The following is an 18,945-nucleotide window of genomic DNA, read 5'->3' as shown; positions in this document are numbered from 1 at the left end:
AGGTTATTGGGATTGCCATAGGGGTCATCAGTTCGGGATCACCTCACATTGACTTTTGGCTTAAGGCCTAATTTTGCCCCAGTGTTGCATTACGGTTGAGAGCAACCCTTAAGGAAGTAGAAGAAAAGTCTTAGGTCATCATAAGCAATCAACTCAGGGATAAAGGTCATTGCTTTGTTGTCTGTGGATATGTCCATAGGTCCCCAATGAGACCTCCAACTTCCAGGCTTTACCACAGTTCCTCTCCTGGGCTTTACAAATTATCCTTTATCTTCTTCTGGTTCCATCAGAAGCCGAAAGAGCTTGGACAGAAGATTGACCTCTGTCAGGATCAAAGGGAACATATTATTTGCTCATTTAAACACTTTATTGGAGGGGCATAACTTCTCTGAAGAGTTGGCTATTGGCAGCATTTTTCCCAAAGTACAAATTCTTCACTAAAAACGTTAATCCTCCAAAATGGCCTGTTCACCCAACTTGTGAAGCAGATGGGGTAAAGGTAAATGTCAAGCTTTCCTGCTATTTTATTATGATCCTCAGAATATAATGAAATTCTTTCATTCATGCATTCATTCATCAGTTATCAGGCATCAACTCTGTGACAGGTAAATATTAGGGGGACTCATTTTTTCTTCCAGTGCTCACAGACCAGTAGGGTAAGCACATACATAGGAGGTTGTAGAACTTTGGTAGGGACTTTTTTTCAGCTCTTATGTTGGGTCCTTCTTAGTAAAACTAATTTCTAGGTCTTTTTTTTTTTTTTTTTTTTGGCATTCATAGGAAAATCAAGGTACTGTACTTTGGAAATCCATAGATTGGAGAGAATGCCAATAAAAAAGTGAAGGGTTAAGCTACAGGCAGGCACAGAACATAAGTAATGTACCTCATCAATGTTTGAGAGTGGAGTGGAAGGACGAGGAAAGGCATACCGGAAAAGGTGGATCCTGGGATAAATCTTAATGTAAATATGAGTTCAATTTTAAGCAGTTCCACGAACACAGAAAATATCGGAGAGGGATCCACTCTGTATCTTCCCCATGGAGGCTCTGCCCTTCATGAGCCACTATCCACTAGAGAATTCTGGTTAACTGAAATGCTTTTCAGGGTTGCCCATTTTATACTCTGGCAAGCCACCGGAGAAGTTTCTGTATACAGATCAGCTTTTTTTCATGCTGGCAAGTCAATTAACTAGCCTGGCCTACCTGACTGGGGTGTAATGTGGTTTGTACTGTGTTTTGTAGTTAATGTTCATGTGTGTTATTATTATTGATATTACCTGTTATTGATGCTCTAGTGAGCAAAACCTTTTTATGCTTCCTCCCTAGTGGCTCAGGGAAAAGGAGAGTTTTATAAACAAATAAATAAATTCAAAATTTCCCGACACACAGAAAACATGGAGAGGCCCGCTCCTTGATAAACACATTGGCATCTTCATCTGGAAGGTTCTTGTTTTCTAACGAATGACTTTCTTATTGTCCCCCAGTAGTTCTACAATACTTTACAATAGAACACAAAAGATTGAAAAGATAGGTGATTTTCTCAGTTAAATGGAGACTTGAAAATTTCTTTGGACTTTTTAGTGATTTTTCTTGCACATTTTGCACATTTTATACATTTTCAATTTAATACACTCACGAAGGCAGTTCCGGCTTATCTATGAGTAACTAGGCACTACCTTGGCTCAGACATTCCTAAATCCATCTATTTTAAGAATTTTAAAGTACCTCTTATCATTTCAGAATTCAGATTCAAAGTCAGGGAAAGGAAGAGAGATATTTGTTCTTGGCCTCAGTCCCATTCTGAACAATATGAGGTTGATATGGTAGCTTGGAGAATGAATTTGGGATGTGTATAGATTTTATTTTAAAACTACTTACATTTCCTCTTTCATGAACAAGCAAATGGTGGTTTTTGCAACTGTCTTCCCCAACTAAGAACACATCTTTTGTGAAAGGAACACTCTCTTATCTCTCACTGTGTCTTTTTTTTTAAATAAAAATAAAAACTGTATCTTTTTTTTTTTTTTTTTTTTTTGTGGGAAGATTAAGATACTTTCCTTAGAAAACCTCTTGTATAGAGAGAGAGTCAATAAAAAGCCTGAGATCATTTGTCTCATGAATTCTTGGAAACTCAGGTACCTAGACCAGGAAGGTGAAACACGGAAACAAGCCCTATTTCCAGTTCATAACTCAAGTGGGTAAACTGAGGCCTCCAGGCTTCTTCTGCTCTGTGAAAAATTGCACAGGGATTCCCTATGCCACCAATTTTGCTTTGTGTTTTGGAGTCTTACTATTTCTAGAAATAATTAAAATGACTCCACAGTGAGATGAGAAAGATCGCATAGAACCTACTTCTTAGAAGATGCTGTTCTATTGTCAACGCTCTCATCCCCTTCTGCACAGAAAGGTGTAGCATGAGGTACAGTATGTGTGGTGTCTCTTCCCCTCCTTCCTAATACATCCGGGGATCTTAAAAGTTAAAAGTTAGCCTTAAAAGTTAGTTTTACCTGAGAACTATCGACACATTTTTCTCTTCTCAAGTCTCCTTTTGTGGGCCCCAGTGGTTGAGTCTCATTGGCTCTTACAGAATCTGTGGGCCACTCTTTCTGGCAACCTACACATGCTCACATCCTAATCATTCCTTTCATTTCCTGGCTCTTCTATCTCATTATGGCTCTTCCTCCATGGGCTCTTGTTTTTGATCAAGTTTTTCTTTAGTGAGACGTGAGAAATGGCCCTTTCCTTTTCTTTGCCGTTTGTACTTCTCTTCACCATCACCACAGGGCCATTTCAAACTATCATTTTTAAAGGTCACTTGTTTTGTTCTATATGCAGTTGAGCCTGACAATGGGTTAATGACACCCGAACAAGCCATATTAAAATTACGGACTGTATGATCGTAAACAACTATTGAGTAAAAGGAGAAGAAAGTAAACAAGCTCCTTTCCAAGAAACCGACATTGAAGATATTAGTTAAAATGTTAAAGTATATTAGCCAATTACATAAAATCCTTTTATATTGCCTTGCTTCATTTCAAACATGGCATGGGCTATTTTGTCTGTGAACTCAAGTGGAACAAAAAGCTACAGAATGCAATTTGTGTCAGGAGCTGGACTACAGAAGGACAACTAATTCTAATTAGTACGAATTCCCCATAGGCCAGAGGGAGGCCAAGTGCAGGAACCAACTGCCTAATGCTCTTTCTATCTTGCAACAGGTGGGCCAAGGCCTTCTAAAGGTTGTCATGGCAATAGCTAATGGTAGACCTTTAGCTGGACACCAGTAATTAATTGCAGGCATGTCTAGCCTTTGAATGTGATATCTTTTAATACATTTCTGAACGAAAAGAAGATTGGCTCTTCTAATTGGTTAAAATTAAAACAGCAGAAGGCTTTGCCAAGAAATACTGTGATATAGAGCAAGTCTGATTTCAGCTTCTCAAACTTAGATTCTCTGCCTATCGCTACATGAAGGAGTAAAGAGAAAGGTATTTACTTCTGATAACACTAATATTCAGTGGACTGAGGGCTCAAGAGCAAAATAGTCACATAACACCCTGCTCAACCATAGTTACAGCCTTTACAAAGTGCACCTTCCAAATTCCGACAGGTGATCAGAAATGTGTAGCTGATTTCCCTGAGTGTTTATAGCCGTCAGGGCAGCTATCCCTGAGTAGCGATCTTCTGTGATGGCCTTATGCTGGCAGGGTAGACTCTGAGCACTGCTTGGTTGACAGATGTGGCCAAGAGTGGGGAGGGCTGCGGCCTTTTTGGGAAGGAGGGGACTTCAGGAGACAGCTGCACGAGGAGTCCCCTCAATGCCTAGCTGCAGACCCTGAGTGCACACTCCAACCTTGGTAAGCAACCCTAAAAACTGAGCAAGGCTGGAATGGCGGCCTATTGGAAAAACAGAGCCTCATCCTGTTTTCACAAAGTGCCTGCCAATAAAGTGAAAGAGAATATTCTCTTCCTTTGGGTTTGAAATTATGCTGTTACATATCCTAGAATTTCAAAATAAAAAGACCAAGCAGGATAGAAATAATAGCTAAATGTGGATTGAGTCTTCCCGTATGTCAGGCATTTTGCTAAGTACTTTGTGTGCATGATTCTCCCGGCAACATTAGGAAACAGGTGTTACCGTGATTCCAGTTTTGAGGATTGGGAAACTGAGTCATAGAGAGGTTGACTTGTTTCTTGCCTCCCAGATAGGAAGGGACAGAGTCAGGATTTGAATCCAAGCCTGACCCCACAGCTTCCGCTTTTCACAAAACAGAAAGCCATTGAATAAGTAAATTGGGTTGTGTTTCTTTATTGTAGAACGCGATCAATCTCCCTTTTAAATGATTCACTCCAAAACACATTATGTAATCTTTGAACTCTGAGTTCCAAGCCCTGATCCCGAATTTCTGAATTTTGACCCCATTTATTGAAATGATTTTTTTTTCAAGGGACCTTGTATTAAATGCTTATATGTCTAATTACAGGTCCATTCATCCTTTTTCCCTTTTGGTTGAACAAAACGGGAAAGCAATATTCTTTTCCCTTGTTCTAATGGCAAAAAAATAAATAAGGGAGGATCTGTCCCCCTTCTCACTGTATCAGCCAAAAACACATTTGAAATTTTCCAGCCACTTCTCTTTCATGTCTGATGTTTTAAAAAAATAATGTTTTAGTGAAACAAACAGATTCAATCCATTTTAAGAAATGGATGTTTTAAAAATATGAGGTTCTAAGCAAAATTATGCTGAATTATATATTTATGAGGATTAACTTGTTTTCATGAATAGTACAGCTTTTCCTGGGTGAACAATTTCCTTTTGGCTTCATTGGATGAGAAAAATATACATAGGAGTGTTTTTTTTAGAGATCTTAGTTCTTTAGGTGAACACTTGAGTTCGAAATATTTATTCTTGCTACTCTCCAAGTGTGCATGAATAAGAAGTACATGAGGAAAAAGAAAACTAAGGCATCTTCAGGAGTTTAATTCCTTGAAAAAAAATAGTCTTAGCACAGTTCTTTGACCATCTTAATGCGATACGATATGTGGGCAACAGACCCCCATACTGTGTTATGACATGTCTCCTATGTTGATGTACGTATGTGCTGGTGCATATCACCTTTACCTACACATGTTCAAAGCAGAACAGTTTTTTAATTCATTGTAACAGATGGAAAATTTCTGGGCTGTGGACCACAAAGGGAGGAAGATATTTTACAGAGTGTTATTGCTTTAATACCGTTTCTTTATCAGGGCCTACTGCTCGGTAAATAAGGCAGACATCGGATTCCCCGTGGATTTACTTTTACCAAACAATTGGACTGAAAATGCTCCAGAGAGGTGTGCCCCCCCCACAGCCTCCACACACCCCATTCTGTTACTAGAATCGTTTTATTAATAAAATGCTTTTAACATGACCTCCCAAGATTTTTGACTCTTATTGCTTGGGTGGCACTAGAGGCTAAAACGAGGCTCCTTTTAATAACACATTTGCATAAGTTGATCTGAAAGATCCCCATGCGATTACATGACTCCAGGGTTGGCCTGTCATCTCAGAAAAGCCTGAGGTACTCGTCCCAAAGAGATCAAAACTCAAGAATTAACTAGTCTTCATAAAACGAGAACATCTCTAGGAGCAGTAAAACAAATGATTATCATTTCTTTTTGGCGTTGGACTATGCCAAGCTAGAGAAAAACAGAGCTTTCAAACGTTGACAATCTGGTATATTGAAGTATGACCATTATTTTTTATTTTCCACATTTTTGGTCCAAAGACAGTTCTGAGTAATTGATTCCCATAATGAGCTATGGTTCGTTAGTCAATTTAATTTATAATTGAATTGGATGGATGTAACTCTGTGTAAAATTGTCTCTGAAGAATCTGTTTTGTTCGTCTGTTCAACTTCTGACAGGGATGGAAGAAAATCTAAATTATTCCCTCCTGCAAGGGGGAAAAATTCAGAGTCTCAGCCTCCCTGGTGAAATTAAGAGAAAAAAATATTTTTAATAGTTGCCATGCAAAAATATTATGGCTTTACTAAAATTTATACAAGCATGTCAATTAACACATTCATGGCGAGGTTGGTGGATCCAGGCGTCTGAGTGCTGCCTGAGGCAAAGGCCTTTCCTGAGCGCCGAGAAGGGTTTCTCATTATTAGAACGAGCACCAAGTCTCTCTGCATTTATTTTTATCAGTTATTGACAAAGATGGTCGCATCGCTACATAAATATACCCAGAAAACAATAGCTCTAATTCTCCAGGTGTTTAGCAATCATCACAACTTGTATTTTCTATACATTTCTGCTAATGGTGTAATTTGGGGAACAATTATTAAAATAACCACGTGGCGTGTTGTGTTTTTTTTTTTTTTTTTCCTGAAGTTTTGAAAGACTGTCAGGAAAAAAATTTTAACTTTAATTGTTAACAACAGGCTTTCATTTTTGTTCAAAGATTTTTCCTCTTATTCCCCAAGCCCTTCACATTTAAAACTTTTACAACCATCTTAGCACACACTCAAAACAAAGCCATAATTATGTAAAAAGAAATGTTTTACAGTTAATGCCATCTAAGACACTCACCAAGTGCCAAAATGCATAGGATTTTGGTAAAAGGCAATCTGTTCTTTGAGGATAATGCATGCAAACCAGTCTTGTGCAAAACCTGAAGCAGGAATAGTATACCGCCTCAGATCACACCTATGGAGCTGACTTTGATGCTATGCCCAGAAGTGGGTTACAGGCTGGGATTTGAATGAAGTTTAATCATTTTTAGAAGCGAAGGCCCTTCAGGGTACTCTTGTTCCATAAGACTTATTATATCTCCGACAGACGAAGGCAGAGGCTGTATTCTTCCTTGTGAACAATAGTGATACAGTAATGATCTCTAATGACGGACTGTTGTGGGGACGAGAATGGCTGGGATGAAAACAGCTGTCATTTCACGTCGTCAAACCCCGTCCTTCTGTGGACAAAGAGATCATGAATGCACATCCCAGAATCTGACGGAGAAGGCATTCTATCGCTGTGTGTCCACTGCCATTTGTGTGGGCTTTAATCTAATCCCTTGCAAATGTTAAAAATATATATTTCAGTTAGCTACAATGATATGAATAAAGAAGGTTGAATTACGGTGGGTAGGGATATAAAGTTCAAATGTTACAGTTCCCAAGAGACACACACACCTGACGGGCCCGTCTTTCCCTGACCTTCGTGGGGTTTTGGCTAGTTTCTTATCCTTTTTATTTTTTTTTCTTTCTTTCTTTCTTTCTTTCTTTCTTTCTTTTTTTTTTTTTTTTTTTTTTTTTTGGTTTCTGACATGGACAAAAAAGATGTTCTACTTGGAAAAATACTGCCCTAAGGAGCCCGGCTTGACATCAGCCCCCTGATTTTAAACAAAGCAGGATTTAACTTTGTCAGATGAACAAAAATCACCAGAGATCACTTAAATTCATAATAGTTACATTCCTCCCAAAGAACTTTTCGGTAGGACTCATCTTTTATGTAAGTCAGCTATGTAAAATGGATTGAAAGTTGAATCTAACAAAATATTCAAACCCACATCAATCATTCATACATAATACACAGTTCGATGGGGGCCGACTCCAGGGCCCAGATAAGCAGTGTCACAGTAAGTTATGTTCTGTGGCAGCAAAATCAGTTGTGATCAATCACCTGGTAACCAGCATAAGTTACATTTTTACTTTAGTCCTTAAACTCTTTTGAGGGTACTTTGAAAAGTATTGTTTTTATCTAAAGTAGAGGATCAATACCGGTGATCAATAAGCACTCATTTCCAACTAACGAGGACAATGGTGAGTGAATTCCTTTAAACATTTTCATAGTAGCGAATGTGTTGAGTTGAATAGGAGATCATTAATATGTCAAATTTTAAGCGGGATCTTAGAAATCTCCGCTGAGACCACTCTCAAAGAATGCCCTCGTTCTTCAAGACAACTGTTCCATTTCTAGGATTTCCAGTAAAATCATCAAAACCTTGTATATTGATGAGTCCTGCAGTTTCAATCCAGACCCAGTAAAGTCCAAATCATTAGGTATTGAAAGTTTGGGCCATTGTGGATTTTCATAAAGCATTTTGTGTGATGAGGTGAAAGCCCTTGCAATGGCACTCATGAATATCAAGAGTAGAAAATATGGGGTTGAGGCTGCGGGGCCTATGCTTACTCGCAGTTGTGAGACCCTGGAAAGAGTCCTGCTTACCACTCTTAAGAGTAGGAGAAAGAAGGGAGATTTGGACACCAGTGACACTAGTCAATTTTTCCACAGTTTACACATTCTCTCTTTTAACCAGTTCTTCAAGGGCAGGGACTACGGCTTATATTTCATTGTATTCAGGAGTTGCTAGTGTATTTTTGCACCAACAAAGATATTAAGGGAATATCCAGTGGTGATATTTCTCCAGCACCTTACAGTTTTAACGTAAAAGCCACAGCTGGCTGTTGATTCAGTGGCTTGACTTCTACAATAGTAGAGGGTTGACCTGGATGAGAGATACATTGAAACCGGGTAGTTATCACAGGCTAGGACAGGCCATAAAGTGGCCTTTAAAGGAGTAGCTGACTTGAGGCTTTGAAAGAGTGGAGGGAGACAGAGTGAAAGGTGAAATGAGCAAGAAGGAAGGGATTTGTTCCTCCCTGGACCCATGTTTTTCAAGAATTTTTTATTGGACAGCCCTCAATAAAAAGAAAAAACAAATAACCCTTTGGATATACATCTATTACTTGTTTGTCTATAACTTATATATGTGTGCTGGTATCATCAGTTAATATCTCAAGCACAACACCCAGAGCAAAATTTATCACTTATAATAATGAATGTAGCTGGTCTGAAATTTCTTTTTATTATTTTTGGTTGACTTGTCATATAAAATTATATTGCCCTTATTTTAGTTAGTAATGTGGCCGTTGATGGGCATGTGCTTGGAAGAGTATGTGTGTCCACTCCTGCTTGTATCACCGGTATCAGCTTTGATCAGCAGATTTTGCAATCTGTATTAGTTTCCATCTGTGGTTTTGCAGCAATTTTAAAACATAAGGTGACTACTTTGTGAGGTTAGTGTAACTAAAGTTAGATAACAGATTCCATAAATCCACTTTATCGGGACGGTGATTGCATGTGATTGCATGTTGTGTGTGTTGTCACTCCCTGCCTCTGAATCCCATGGTCAGCATGCTACTCGGGGCTGTCTGATATACACACAAATCCGGGTGGGCATTTTGATTCATATGGCAATGCATATGGAAGTATGTGCAAAGCTGATTTTTTATGTATATATGTATTTATTTTTTAGAGAGAAGTAGAGAGAGACAGAGAGTGCACACACTCATGTGAGTGTGGAAGAGAGGGTCAGGGGGAGGAGAGAGAGAATTTAAAGCAGGCTCCATATTCAGCAAGGAGCCCAACACAAGGCTAGATCTCACAACCCCAAGATTATGACCTGAGCTGAAATCAAGAGTCAGATGCTTCACCTACGGAGCCACCCATGTGCCCCTGCAAAGCTTATTTTTAGTATAAATATAAATGAGCATCTCAGCACTTTTTCCTGCATAGCAAAAGATCATCCTGCACAGCCCATTTTAGAGAATGCTGCGCTCGACTACAGGAAAATGTCCCACTGTTCTCTGGCTAGGAACAGACTTCATCTGACATGAACACCAGAGACACCGAATTCCAGACTCCCATATTGGGGAAGGTGGCATTATATTACAAGACAAAGAGAGTCATGTTTGCTTCCTCTCCCTTTATGCGATAGAGATAGGAATTTATTCATCCATTGATTGATTCTATAAATATTTACTGGGAACAATCTGTAAGTCTGGTATTCTGTCTTCTGTTCATATAGAATTTATGGTCCAATGGAGACTATGGAGGCAGGACATCATAGTACATCAGAATGGGTGCACCAGTGGCAGTGAGCATAGGTCTTTTGTGCACCAGGAGGGACAGCTCACGGAGATGTGGAAGGTCAGGAGAAGCTCCCTATAGCAGGTGACCTGGACACTGAGGCCATCAAACGAAGTGGGACTGGTACTGAAGTAAAAGAGGCTAAGGTGTGTAAGGACCAAAAGAACTCCTTGAAGGCTGGCATGTAGAACATTAAGGGAGTGGGACGTGAGACGGGAAGGTTAAAAGAGAGATTAGCTTTAGCAAGGCCTTATCTATGCTGCTATTAAAGTTTAGACTTTATCCCGAGGGCAAAGGAAAGCCATTTCAACAGGGAACAAATATGATCAGAGGAAGGCAAGTATAGAAAATATTTACTAGGATGCCCGGCACTTGCTAAGTACTCAATAAGTGGCAGCTCTGATGAACATTATCAATATCAATATCATTATCAATCTTAGTTTCTCAATATTATCATCAGCTTTGATCTATGGAGTCATCCTGGTTGCGATCTGGAGAGCAGATTGAAAGGAACAAGACATTTTATCTGAGCCCTTTGTCCTTAATTTTTCCTCTTTACTTCTGGAGGTGGGCTGAGCCCACACAGTTGTATGCTTTCCCTCTCAAAGAATCTTTTATAAAATTTTAATTTTATCTATGTGTTTATTGCTTACCAAGATGGACTTGATGGGAAGAGGTAAGAGGGGACTCTGGGGAAGAAATAGAAAAGGGTAAGACCTGGAGATATGTTATTGAAGAGCATTGATCATAGAGAATCGCACAGCTCATGTGGAAAGCAATTCACACCACACCAGTTAGGCGCGCGTACTCATTGACTGACATCGTTTCTCTGGTAACATGAGGAACACTCTCACTCTCAAATGCCTGGTTGACTTACCCTTTACCCATATGAAAATGTCTACTTTTCCCCCCTTTCCTTTGCAGAGTGTGTATGCACACGTTTGCATTTGTGTGAGACGTGGGTGTGCTTGGTAAGTTGCTGTAGCCGTGTGGTCGATTCCTTTGGCCTGCCTTCTTGGAGCAATTAAAAAGGCAAGTGGCTTCCCTTTGAAACACTGGATGGAGCACATTCGTCTACCATTTGTGAGAGCTGCATGAGTCACATCTCATTGAGGGAAATTCTTCATTGAGCACTGAAGATTGAACGTTTCTTTAGATTGTGAAAATATATTTTTTAAGATTTTATTTATTTATTTATGAGGGACACAGAGACAGAGAGAGAGGCAGAGACACAGGCAGAGGGAGAAGCAGACTCCATGCAGGAAGCCCAACCTGAGACTCGATCCCAGGTCTCCAGGATCACGCCCTGGGCTGAAGGTGGCGCTAAACCGCTGAGCCACCAGGGCTGCCCAGATTGTGAAAATATTAACAAAGACATTGTCAGTGGAATTGCTGGCATCTTGAAGATAATTTCTCTTTGTGTCATCAACATCTGCTCGGAAAAATGTGGAGAGACTGTTGGTCTTTGATGTCCTTCGGCTGCCATCTTGTCAAAGGGAGGCAGCCGCCAACCTTTCTTCTGTGTGTTAATCTCAGTTCAAAAGGTGTCCAAATGAATACAGATGTGAAGTTTTACATTCTTAGTGGGCAAGATGGACTATGGAAAATTATCTTAGAAATGGTCATGGGAATCCAAAAAAGTTTCATTTTTAAAGCAACAGGCACTGGCTGTTAAGGGGATAAAGGGCTAGATGATGTGAAAACCTAGCAGTGTTTGAGGCATTTCATCATTCAAGGAAACAGGCGGCTTATTCCCATTTTTGGAAACACTAATACCTGCTGTGCTGAAATTAAACATTGCATGAAACAGGTATTTAGAATGCCCATCAGTAAAAAGATTAAAAACAGTAAATCTCAAGCCCATGAGGCCCAGACCCAATCTGGCAAGCAGCCTATACTGCAAAAGACTTCCTACTTTTGAAGACAGCAAACTTCAGCCTGGCCAGGCAAAGACCAAGCATAAATACAGTGAGAGAATCTTATTTTTCTTTCTTGCATGAAGGGTACTGATGCCTCAATCCTCTCCTTAGTTAACACGAGATTTAGTCCCAAAGGAAAGGACTTAATTCCCTGAGACAAAAGTGTGTGAAAAACCTACTAGAAGAAATAATGTGCAAGCAAGAAGCTTACCTCTTCAGGCGATGTAGGGGAGCAGGCCACATGGAGGTGTCTGAAGGAACTGGCCTGTCTGTGGGACAGACCACCTCTGCCTGTCAAAGCGTGCGGTGGTGAGATTCCATCACCTTCCCTGACTTGTCCACAAAGAGAGATGATTTTCCTGCTAATAAACACCAAAGCAAATATTAGTTTGTGATTCCACTTCACACATCTGAAAATGTACGAGAAAGGCAAACATAAATTAAAGTTGGCATTACAGAGCTAAGGGTATACAATCTGGAATGGATGATCTTTTTTTTTTTTTCTTTTCTTTTTTTTTTTTTTTGGTGCACATTGTCAAGTAATAGTTTATCTTTGACTTTTATGTGTGCTTTCCCTTTTGGGTGCATTTTCATCCAATACCATTCCAGATTTATATATGTAATATCACCTAGAGAATGATGTACAATATTCAATACCGGTACTGTTGGTACAATCCATTTACAATAATAAAAAGTTAAAAAGACAAAATGTAATGATAATAGTAAACCAAAAAAAAAAAAATCAATGCTTTTCTAGTTTCCTACTCTTAACTCTTCATTCACTAACATGTCCTCTGGTGCATCTGTGTTAAGTAATGGACTGCTTTACACCCTTTCTCTTTCCACCCCCAGTTCCATTTTGTCCCATTGTCATTGTATTCATCTACGGCCTTAACTCCTCTGACATTTCTTCTTGTTTTCATATTTATGATACATTTTCAAAATTCATTTGACATCCTCTGTTACTCCATTTCATTTTGAATTCTCAAAGTTTTTCATTTTTAAATAATCTACCTTTTTTTTTTTTTGCCATTAGCTTTATTTTTTGTTGATGTTTGCAGAGTGCTTTTGATGTACTGCTTTTGTCTCTACCCCTTTCTCCCAGCTTCCCTGCCGCAACCTCCTCACTCTTCATCTTCAGTGATACCTTTTCCTACACTCCTTTCATCTGCTTCTTCTTCCTTCCCTCCCTCCCTGAGTCTTTTCCTTTTGGTGTTGTATTCCTTCCTTCTATCGGTTGTCTCTACTCAGACCAGGTACACCTGACATTCCCTCTCATTTCGTTGGCCAAAGCAAGTCACATGTCTAAACCTGACACAAGGTGGGTCCCCAGGAAAATGTTGTAAGTCTCATAACAAAGATCACAAGTAGAATATTCTTGCAGGGAAACAGGAGTGAATAGCTGGGAAAAATAAGATGATTATTATACATAGCAAATGCTACTGAATTGAATTATAATCAGAAATTCTTAATGGGGGACACCTGGTGGCTCAGTGGTTGAGCATCTGCTTTCAGCTCACGGTGTGATCCCAGGATTCAGGATCAAGTCCCACACTGGGCTCCTTGCAAGGAGCCTGCTTTTCCCTCTGCCTGTGTCTCTGCCTCTCTCTCTCATGAATAAATAAATAAATCTTGAAAAAAAAAAAGAAACCCTTAATGACCAATGTATTCTATTGAGAATGTGCAGACTCATGAGAGTTTTAAGAATTGTTCTTATTTTTTGTTTATCTTCCTCTTCAAATTCCTCCACTCACAAGAGGATTTGAAAAACATGTCCAATTGAGTACTTAGTACTGATTCAACAGGCAGAAAATTGATCGTGAAGTCGTTAAACAACAAAGATAATATGACACAGGAAGAAACTAGTTATTTTTTTTAAGCACCGGAGAAAGATTTTTGGTGGAGTACTCACATGAGAAATTGTTCTATTTGCACTCACATCCAGAAGAGGTCATTTTTTTTTTTCCTTTTAAATCCTGTTCACTACGACTACCATGGAGGGAAGAAACAGAAGGACTTTATAGATTGTTCATCCTGAGAAATACAAGCCAGTCTTCGCACGGACAGGTGCAGTAGCTAATCAAATTATACTGTTATAGCTAAATGTGGTTGCAAAAGACTTAGGACCTAAAAGTCTGAACCTTCTCTCACCTACCAGACAGGGACACTTTACAGCCTCAGTGCCTCTCTTTCCTAGCTGCTGGCACAATTTGCACGTGTGTTCTGGGATTATTCTTTCTCCAGGGGAAGGCAGGTGCCCTGACCAGGATAGTAGGTGCTCAGTAAGTTTCTGTCAAAATGCAGCAATGACTGCAGAGCAGTTGCTGACAGAGAGGCTGAATATTCTCTATCATTAGTATTTCAGTCTTGATGAAAGAAAATGATGGCTCTAGTTTAAATCCCTGTTGAACAGTAGGCAAACATGTGTGATAGTGCAAGAGACCAGAAGTGAGATGTTAGGCAACTAAGCATAGGTTTAACTCACTTCCAAATGCAAGGGAACTTTAGTTCATCCCAGGTCCTTAGTGTGGTTAGATTTGTATCTTAATTGTAGCCTGTTGTCTACAGCCATATCTATAATTAAATTATTTCGCTTACTCTGTATATTTTATTGTATAACATACAATTGGCCATTCTAAATTTTCCCCTTTTTAATTTAAAATTTTTTTTCTGAATTTTAAAAGTCTTTTCTCATATGGCTAAGAAGTTCTAAAACGGATGGAGCCAAACCAACCTTCATCATGTGTCCAGATGGTCAGGGAGGGAAGATCACAATGTAAATAGCATCCCTCTCAGATTCCCCCCGAGGGCCTTTGGGTCAACCCCATCTACACAAACATCTTGCACACAATAAGCACTCAATAAAAATTTTCCGAATTGAATAGGAAAGTTAGAGGCAGGTCACGGTGGTCAGAAAGGCTAAATCACACACCGCCCAGAAATCCCAAGACTGATCACCAGCTGAATATGTCTGAACAACTCATTAAAAACCAGGGGAAATGCGGGAGAGTATTTCTTCCCTACCCCATTACTCTGTGGGAAATATAAATGAAATAGATCATTTACATAACGGCATAATGTGCCTAGATATAACAGATTATTTGCATAACTGCATAATGCCACCAATCAGGAAAAAAGCCTTAAATATTTCTGGGATATGAACATACAGAATTATAGAAGGTATGCATATCAACCAATAATCAGAGCCTTATCTTTTTGGTAACTTGTATCCCAATACAGACAAACAAATCTACCGAAGTGAATGAACCACCCGGTACCATGAAATGAAGGGGGCAGTGCTTGTGAGACCCAAAACTGCACCGTCCGGGTTCAGTTTCCCCAGACCAACGTTCTCTTCCTGCATCATGAATGATTGATAGGGACCTGCACTGATTGGAATATATGAGCAAGGCCTTTTGAAAATAATTTTAGAGTGAGTGATGAGGAAGGAAGGACGAGATTGTTCTCTTAGGTATCAATGCCTTACCTTTCTTGTTAACAATGATAGCACTTCGAGGCACTAGCAGGATAAGGAAAGAAAAAAAAAAGCAGCACGGTTTAGTGAGCTTTAATAATCTTTTTTTTTTTTTTCCATAACCAGAGTAGCTATGCCAGGTTATATATTTACCTTAGTGCAAAAGTTCTTTAGTGTGTACAATTCCGCTGAGTTCATTATATTTTTAATGTATCTCAGACTCATTTCAGATCCTGATTTCCCAGTACAAACTAGAGTAACAAATATATAATTATTCTCATAAATAACTCAGCACCTTATATTTCAAACAAGTTTCCCCACAAGGCACAAGTGCCCTATATTAAATTCTTTTAAGTGTAAGTTGATTAAGGTAAAAATTAGTTGTTATTACCTTATGGACATTTTAGTTTTAGCAGCAATTCAAAGCCAGGTCTATCACAAGTAGATTTGTTGCCGCCCACAGGTATAATCATCAGGAAAATTAATAATCATGTTCAGTGTGACTATAAATCATTGTGGTTTAAGCAATTAATTTCTGTAGAAAAATGAAAGATCTATAAGTATTATTACTGTGCAAACTACATGTTGTGAAAACCTAGATCCAACACAGTCAAATTGCAAATGCAGGGTTTCTAATTTCAGAGTGTGATAATATGGGGTCATCGGAGGCAGGGAAGCTGATGGCTCTGAATAAATAATGTGGTAATTTTTAGCGGTTTATGGCTGTAGTTTCCAGCGCACAGAGCATCCGGAATCTCTAAACCAGATGCGATGGAGAGAGTTACTAATTTCTAGTAAAGGTAGAAGAAAAGACTAGCCAAAAATGCACAGGGGATAGTTAAGTGAGTTCACACCAAGAGCGGAGCTCATACCCCGAGAGCCTGGGCCCTAGCGAGGCATCAGGCCCACGGGGCTGCTTCCCGGAGACTGCTCTCTTCTGGGTCCACCTGTGCAGGCCACACAGTCACACCTGGGTGGCAAAGACGTCCAGGTGGTGTGTGTGGCTGTCTGCATCAACCGGGGAAGCAAGGAGCTCAGGATGGGCTGAGGAACGGGTTCAAGGTCAAAGGGCCCCAAGCTTGGTGGACTTGACTATCCAAGTTTGACCCCTGAAGTTTATGGTCTCTTTCTCTAATGTTATTCTCTGATTTTTCTTCACTCTTTCTCTCTTCTCACCTTCCTTCCTCTTTCCCTTTTATGTTTCTATTACCTGATTTTCTTTTTCAGATCCACCACCCCCCCCCCAACTATCTCTATGCTTTTTCCCTGATGTTTTGGGTCCCCTATGGATGCCTATGAGTGTTTCTTAGCCAGTAGATGGCCCTTTGGCTTAAAAGGCTGCTGGCCCTTTGTGCAGTTGTGGCATTGGTAGGCATGGCTCTTTGAAGCACAGTTTGTCTCTCTTCCTCCTCAGGGGTATGGTCTCTTTTCAAGTCTGCCTCCCTAGGTATGGTCTTGGTCCCATCCCATCCCAATTTATTACAGTTTCTTTTCTAAGAGGCACTAATCTTTATTTTATTTGTATCCTTCATTTCTTAAGAAATGTTGTCATGATTTAAAGAAACAATATAGGTAAAATGAGGAAAAAAAGGTAGACACAGAGGAAGGAAGGAAAGAAGGAAGGAAGGAAGGAAGGAAGGAAGGAAGGAAGGAAGGAAGGACAGAAGGAAATAAGGAAGGAAGGAAGATAGCAGAATGACTGTTCACATTAAGAAAGACTTGACCTTTTCCAGAACATTCACTGTAGGTGTTTTTAAGTAGCAAACTAATTTAAAACATTGACTACTATTTGATTTGTGCAACTTTTTGGGAAATCGCTCGTTTGCATAAAGTGAGCCACCTCTGTTATTAGTTCAGCAATACCTCACCTTACATGACACAATTTGTAGTTGACAATGTATTTTTACTGGCCTACTTCATTTGACTCAAAAAAACACATGGGTGGGCAGGGAAAGGTCTTATTTCTGTTTTCACCTGAGGAAAGAATTTAGACTCTGAGGGACTAAGTGATTTGCTAAAGTCGCAAACCCAGAGGAGAAAAAGAATAGAAACTCAAACCCAGGTCTCTGACTCCAAAGCCATGACTCTTTAAATCACACATGGGATTTAAGAAACAAAACAAAAGAGCATAGGGGAAGGGAGAGAAAAACAACACAAGACAAAATCCGAGAGGGAGAGAAACCATAAGGAACTCTTAATCCTAGGAAACAAACTGAGGGTTGCTGAAGGGGTGAGGGGTGGGGGGATGGGGAACTGGGTGATGGACATTAAGGAGGGCGCGTGATGTAACGAACACTGGATATTATATAAGACTGATGAGTCATTGAACTCTACCGCTGAAACTAATAATACACCGTATGTTAATTGAATTTAAGTTAGAAAAAAACCTCACAAAAGCCAAATAAATAAAAATAAGTTACACAAACTAACCGAGCTTCTGTTCCTATGCTATTGCAATTGCTCTGGTTGATGCAACCAGAGCTCAATCCAGTGGACTCCATGTAATCCTTACCTTACCTGATTTCCAGACAACCTTGACACCCTTGAAGTTTCTTGTATTTCCAGGGACTCTTCTCTCCTCTTTCTCTTCCTCCTCCTCCTATCATTCTTCCTTACTCTCTTTTAGTGGTTCATCCTTCTTCTTCACACACTTAAATGTCAATTTGGTTTTGGCGCATTTCTCGTTTAAGCTCTCTCCTTGTACAATCTTCTTTCTTCCCAAAGAGTCAGCTACTGCTCATTGCTGAAGATGAATGTGTGTTCATACCCTCAGCCCAGACTCCTGCTCTCAGCACCACATCTGTAGTTTCAACTGATAAATGAATATATTCATTGGAATATCAAATAGGCAACTCAACCTCAGTTATATCCCAAAATGAACTTCTCTTCTCTACCAAATCAACTTTTTCATTTGCTTCCTACCTAGGAATGCCACCATCCCACAATCCTGATGAAGAACCAACTTCTAACAAAAGTGGGTCATCAGGCTCTGGTGGATCTTCTTCCTAAATATGTCTTGGCTCTGTTCCTCTCTCTTTATTTTCCACTCCCAATCAAGAAATCGTATCAGGAATGTGGATGAGCTTAAAATTAGTGGGAAAAACAACATGAGCTTGACTCAGGTCTTTATTCAAACCAGGATCCCAGAGCCAGCCCCCTAATCCAGCCCCTGTAGTTCATAGCTGTTTAATCCTTTTACCCTTTTCTTCTCCAGCACATAAACTTCGAAGTATTATATTATATGTATTAATTTATTTATTATTGAAACTTTCCCTCACTTTAAGCTTCAAAACATGAGGGGCTTTGTCATCTTTGCTGCTGTTTGTCAGGGCCAAGAAGAGTTCCTGCTTCATAGCAAGTGTGAGAGAAGAGTATGCATATCAGTCAGCATCCCTGCAGAAAAAGAAGGCATACTTAAACCAGGTACATTAAGACTTGATAAAGGCGCTATTTGGGGGGATCCCTGGGTGACTCAGTGGTTTAGTGCCTGCCTTTGGCCCAGGGCGTGATCCTGGAGTCGCGGGATCGAGTCCCACATCGGGCTCCCTGCATGGAGCCTGCTTCTCCCTCTGCCTGTGTCTCTGCCTCTCTTTCTCTCTCTCTCTCTCTCTCTCTCTCTCTCTCTCTCTCTGT

This window comes from Canis lupus, chromosome 6, assembly GCF_011100685.1.
Source record: "Canis lupus familiaris isolate Mischka breed German Shepherd chromosome 6, alternate assembly UU_Cfam_GSD_1.0, whole genome shotgun sequence".
NCBI lineage: Eukaryota > Metazoa > Chordata > Mammalia > Carnivora > Canidae > Canis > Canis lupus.
The sequence above is the reverse complement of the archived record's forward strand: the minus strand, read 5'-3'. Positions refer to the sequence as shown.